This window comes from Grammomys surdaster, unplaced genomic scaffold (genome assembly GCF_004785775.1).
Source record: "Grammomys surdaster isolate TR1022 unplaced genomic scaffold, NIH_TR_1.0 125604, whole genome shotgun sequence".
NCBI lineage: Eukaryota > Metazoa > Chordata > Mammalia > Rodentia > Muridae > Grammomys > Grammomys surdaster.
Genome location: NW_021620447.1, coordinates 2,023,481 through 2,030,211, shown reverse-complemented (window position 1 = coordinate 2,030,211; position 6,731 = coordinate 2,023,481).

Below are 6,731 nucleotides of genomic sequence, written 5' to 3'. Positions count from 1 at the left end.
GAGGAGAGGAGAGGAGAGGAGAGGAGAGGAGAGGAGAGGAGAGGAGAGGAGAGGAGAGGAGAGGAGAGGAGAGGAGAGGAGAGGCCGGAGGTGGGAGAAGGAAGGCAAAAGAGCAAGAGAGAGAGGAGGGGGCAAGCAGCCCCTTTTATAGTGTCAGGCATACCTGGCTATTGCCAGGTAACTGTGAGGCGGAGCTTAGACAAAATGCTAACAGATATTATTTACTAAAATATTTGTACTTAACAAAAAATCTTTAAAAACCTCAATTTTGGAGAGATGCAAATATCTTTGTCTAATAAATTCACGCATTTCTAATAACTACTTGGGAAAAAAGTTATACTTCATTTACAAGATAAAAATGCAGCTTTCAAAAAAATTCAGTTTAGCATTCTGGTCTGCATGCTCCTACTGTAGGTCAAAGCTATAGCCAGCTGCTGAACAAAAGACACACTAGGAAACAAAATGTCCTTTGTAATTGTTTTGCATACAAAACTCTCAAAGCAACATGGACAAACTTAATTATCACTGCTGAACATGTGACCACTCAAAATCTTCACAAAGCTAATAGTAATTCTAAAACAATTGTCTGAAACAATCATCTAACTTTGGACATTCTTATTGAATTAAATAAGTACCATGTCTACTATGAGGGACAGGAGATACAAAGTAAACAAATGTCCAGTTACCATGTTAACTGGCTAGTTACAGAGGCAGAGAGGTGCCTGCGAGAGTCTGAGACTTCACCGTGGAACACAGGTCCTAGTGTGCATGGAGGACAGCCGCTGGGGACTGACTTCATGCACTGTCAGTGCAGTTCAAACTTCTGTTCAGAGGGTGTAGGCTCTGCTGGGATCCTCCTCACTGAACTTCCTCAATCCAAGATGATTTATGAACCTCCATCTGATTCCTTGGCCCAGCTCAAGATCCTTCTCAAGTACCTTAATCTCAAATCTATCAACAGACCATGGAATGTTTTGTTGACATCCATATGTCAACAAAGGTGTGCTTGGTCATTTAACAAAAGGCATTTCCCCTGTAAGTGTGCTATCATTGGCCTCTAAACCTATAAATACAAATTAAACAAAATAAGTCAGGATTAATAAAAACTTGCTTGCCAAAGTGGAAGATTCCAAGAAAAATAAATCATTAGAGCCTCTGATAACAGGGCTGGGAAAGAGTTCCTTTTCCCTACCCACGCAAAGTTAATAGAAATCTCTGTTTCCACTAGAGACATTTGCTATTTGTTTGTGGACAAAGGCCCAGTTATGCATATTTTTCCGACATTCAGTCAAGAATGAAGGTCAATCAGCAGACTTCTCAAACTACCACTACAGCCTGCCATGAATACAGATGTTCCAGACCCTTCTGTTAGGGTTCCCTCTACAAGCAGGAAAGGTTTCTTCATTTGTCAAAAGAGCAGTTATTAAGAAGAATCACTTTGCTAATAAACAAGGAAATAGCTAGGAAGCCTGATGCAAAACTGTAGTACCAATGCCAAGAGCCATCAGTACACATACATTAACTCAGTAGGAGTGGCTCACACAAGCACCTTTAAAGTCTTAATTGTATAGGAGAAATGAGCATCTCAGTATAAAAGTTAGACAAAGCTCCAAAGGATGGCTCACCTCACTATTTTTACAAAATTCCCCAAAATGATTTGAGTTTTATCTAAAGAGAGAAAATCAGCAGCCAAAGCAAGAAACTGAGACGGCACAGGAGTTGGGTAAGGCATCTAATATTTTAAACACTCTTCCTATTTGCCCCTGTCTAGAGTAACTGCCAACACTTAGGAAAAGCCACAGCACCAAAAGTGGACACCATACCAGAAATAGGAATTCCCAACTTCATGAACCACTACATCAGAATCTGAAATACAGCTCTGGAGTAAGAAACCTGCCATTAGGATTCCCATGGTCATAGTTCACATGATCAATAGATAGAAGTAATTTTGTAATTTCTCATGGAAGAATTAACATAACCATGAATATCAGTCAATATGTTATTTAAGAAAACTGTCTTCAGTTTTCTACAAAACGAATAATGCTTCTTAAAAGTTTACATTGATAACCACACAGACTAAGGGGAATCTGGTGATACTAACTCTTTTTTTATTTTAAAGCAGTAAAGAAAATCACCCAATCTAACCACATCTTACAAATGCTTCAAATATTTTGTCTTGGATTGGACTTAATGATTCCTGTCTCCAACTGGATAACATGAATCATTAAGCTACTTCTCCCAATACAGTGCAAGAAAAGGTCATTCCATCAGGCCAATCACACTTGAGGCTAAGGACTGTCCCTCCTGCCTCCCAAGGAACCTGGTGGTCCTAGCTAGCACCATGCTACCATAACTCCCATTGTTCAGGGCTCAGAAGATGATGTGTACCAGTCATTCATGTTAGAGGATAATTGAAATTAACTCTATAAAGCAAGAAGTTAAATTCTCAAGGGGTAACTGGCTAAGGTTAAAAACACTTCAAGTACATTATAAATTCAAAGACAGTAAATAAATAATGAATTTTATTTAAATTTCTCCAATAGAAATCAGTAGTTATTTAAATATGGTCAATGGATTTAAAAAGAAAACATACATTTAATTTGTTAAGCCAGAAAAATTTCCACACTTCTGGTTTAGATGTATGTGTCTGTGTGTGTGTGTGTGTGTGTGTGTGTGTGTGTGTGTAATCTGCTATAGTTCAACTTTGCAAAAGCAGTAAGTTAGTTTTGTTTATGTCTGGTATAAAACTGTTGTTAAACTACATAAGGCAATTCATGTTATCAAAATTCATTTAAAATCACTTACTAACCAGTTTTCGGTTTTGTTTTGTTTTGTTTTGTTTTGTTTTATGTAGGGGCATTTCTACGTCATTGTTCTCTGAGCTTTAAAATACATTTGCCTCTTGCACTTAACATAATTTTATTGATAGATGGACCTACTCTGCACTTTGCTAGGATGTTTTGAGGACTTTGCAATAATATCCAATTTAACATGTCTCCATTAGTAAGAAGGGAGGCATTAGGAACTGATAAGTCTAAGAACTTTCGAATTTATGTGGTAGGTTAAACACACATCTGTCTATGTATTTCTTCTAATAGTTTTAAATACAAGAAAAACTTCCCAGATTTAAAAGAGGGCATATTTCCAACATTTTAAAATTTATTTTTGATGGATAATTGAATCCATTCTGAGATAAAGTCTTGGTCTATTATATATTAAACTTTCACTCCAGTTAATTAACATATCCACACTGCACCCTTTCATCCTTTTTCTCTTCTACATGCTAGGAACAGTTACACACACACACACACACACACACACACACACACACACTCACTGTCACATCAGAAGGCTAGGTGATGGAGAGACTTCAATGGTTAAGAGCACTGGCTGCTCTGCTGCTGAAGCAGGTTCAATCCTCTGTACACACGTGGTGGCTCACCATCATCTGTATCTCTAGTTCCAGAGAATCTGACCCTGCTTCTGGCCTCCTCAGGTAGCAGACATGCACATAAACACTCACATAAAATAAATAAGCTTAAAATAACTCTCTAAGAAAAAATTAGGATTGACATAATTTCAGTATAGAAATAATAATTTGGTTTCTATAAGGACAAGACTCCTATGTAACACTATGTAAAAGGGTGTTTTCAGAGGACAGAACCACACTTGGTACAGGAGGGTATTTGGTTACCATCTTCACTTACGTGCTAGCACATGACCTAAGACTTTTTGCCTTTTTCTTTCTACAGAAATCACATTTTCTGCTGCCACTCAAACTCAGTCAGTGCAATATCATCCTGAATAACAAAAACTATCAAGTTGCATTCTGACTTCTAAGAAAAAATGAGGCACAGTAATTTTGTGTTACAAGTTCTTCACTTCATTAAAAATAAGGTTTCTAGAATGTACTCAAACGGGGAACTTGTCTAGTGTATTAAGAGGAAATTTGAAATTATAAAAATTTCACCAGCTTCCCTCACAGCAACTCTTCACAATACCAGGTGGTAGCAACTGAAGCCACATGCATGATGCATCTGCAGAGTTTAAAAGGTCTCACATCAAGTGCCCCAAGGCAATGAAGACCTTTAGAGTCAACTGTCTAGTAAAAACATAAAGCAGAGAAAAAAAAACCATTGTGCAACTGCTGAACACATTTTATATAAATAAATTCACTTCCTGGAATGTGGTAAATATTTATCTTAAACATTGCAGCCTCCGGCTTTTCATATCCATGTGTTTTTTCAGTACTGATTGGAAAGCAATTAATAACAATAAAGACTTCATTTACCACCAGCCTGTTTCTCAAAACCATCATTTTGGCAATTTTCCTATCTTCTAGAATATATGCCCAAACACAGCCATATGCACATAGTGATGATAATCTTCATATGTCACAAGTAAACTTTCTAAATAAACACAACTCCCATTTCAAAATAAGTTACAACTTCAAAATAATAGATGTCTCTAATCCTCTTTCATGGAAAAAAGACTATAATCCTACTCAATACCCACTTACTATTTTTTTTTGCCATTCTACTTATTTATTCTTTAGCTATAATTGTAATTACATGACTTCTACCCTCTCCCTTTCCTCTTGTCCAGTTACCCTTCCTCCAACCCCTCCTCCTCTCTTGCAACTCTCACGGCAAAAGCCTCTTTTTATTTGATTATATTTGTTACATGCACACACCTGTTGTGTTCGTGATATATACATGTAAGACGCTGCATCTGTTTTGTTGTTTGTGTGTATATAGTCTCAAGGCTGACCACTCTTCCTTGAACAGCTAAAAAGTGGGCTTATGTCTGGGAGAGGGTAATTCTCCCTGTAGTCATTAGTGGACTGTAGCTTTCACTATGGGTTGGACACCAGGAAAGTCCCCCCTTCCACATTAACAAGACCATTGAGATTGCCACTATTTCAGTCCTGATATGGTGGAACACTACTCCAATCCCAGCATGTAGGGGACAGAAGCAGGCAGATCTCTTGTGAGTTTTGCAGGCCAGTCAGGATTACAGAGTGATACCCTGTCTTGAACACCAGAATAAACACCCAGAACCACTATTGTTGCCTCTTTCTTGAAATAGATATAATTAGCAAGGTTTGTTACTGGTGTTGGGCTGCTCTGAAACTCAGAGCAAGGAAGGCAGCTGTTAGAAGTGTTCATTACAGCTTTGCCTTCCTTGAAAGAACTCCCATCATGACCTAGAGAAGACCCTAGAGCTCTCTGAAGTTACCTACTCATCTACTGCAAGATGAAACGCTACATAGCTGATAGACTCACTCATAGTACATCTGTCTCACAAGGAAATTAAAAAAAAATAAAAGTAAAAATAAAAAATCTAGGCCTGGGAGTACAGCTCAGTGGTGAGCTCCCGCCTAGCATACAGGAGGCTCTGGGTTAAATTTCTAGCAGCATCCAAAACAACATCTAACAAAAAGGACAATGACTATATGGATTGCCCATTCAAAAACGAATCACAAGTAAGTTCATTAGAATGTTTTATTATTTGTAAAGTCTATCTTAAAGTTTTCCTTGGTTACTCTAAGTAATATATTGAAAACAAAACAAAAAAATCCATGGAGTGTGGATTGATTAATAGCAATGGGAGAAACATACGGCTAGAATAACCTTTAGACACACAGATATAAGGAACAAATCCAAACACTTCTCTGAAGTGTCCAGAATACGTAAAACACATTATCACCATGCATAAAGATTACAGGATTTCATCAATGTGGTCATGGCATCATTACACATTTAAATTATGACCTCTATTTCCCTATTTTTATTTCTCAAGTTGGGAATAATCAAGATTCATCTGAGTATGGGGACTATGTGTTCCCATACAACATGCTACAGAAGTGTAGAGTCACAAGAGCTTTCTGAAGGTGGCGCAGATTCATCAGACAGCTAGAAATGTTTGTAGGCCTTTATTTAACTTTATATCTAACTGCTTATATTTAAGAAAACAGAGATGGGCATAAAAGTAAACATGTTTTTATTATATTTTTTTAGAATAGCAGATAATCTTGAAAACCTCTATAAAGGTGATTTACATCAATATAATAAATACAATGTATTTACTCAGAAAGCAGCCATGAAGAGGCATTGAGAGAGGAGAAAATGCTGACTATGTAATGCTTATTGAACATGCAGGCTCCACAACACAGTAAGCATCAAGATCAAGTCTACGCCCCTAGATTTTTATCTCTGCATGTGCACGCATGCATGGAATCGGCATTAGAATATTCAAACAAGTGATGTCAGTGCTTACCTCTTGACTGTGAAAGAACTGACAGTTTGAAAGTACTGTTTGCAAGATGATTGTATTTGACTCTTACATTTGTTAATATTCTTAATTAAACAATTATAACTCAAGAAAACAATGGGAGAAAATATAATTGCTCTGAAAAATAACTTTGGTTAATTTCTTTGTTGCATGCGGTTTCTGATAAGTAGAATTACACAGCTCAGAATATTGAAAATGACTTTCTATGAGTCCACAAAGCCTCTTCTGTTTAGAGAAATTGGGAAAACAGCTTCAAGTCCCTATTGGCAAGAGTGGCCATGAAATTATGAAGAAACTTTCCCACCTCAGCACTCAGATCTCTTCCCTGGATAACAGTCAAATAGATCATTCTCATATGAATAACAGATTTCCCAGGTGGCACATGCCTTTAGTCCCACCACTTAGGTTGCAAAGCCAGGTGGATCTCTGAGTTCAAG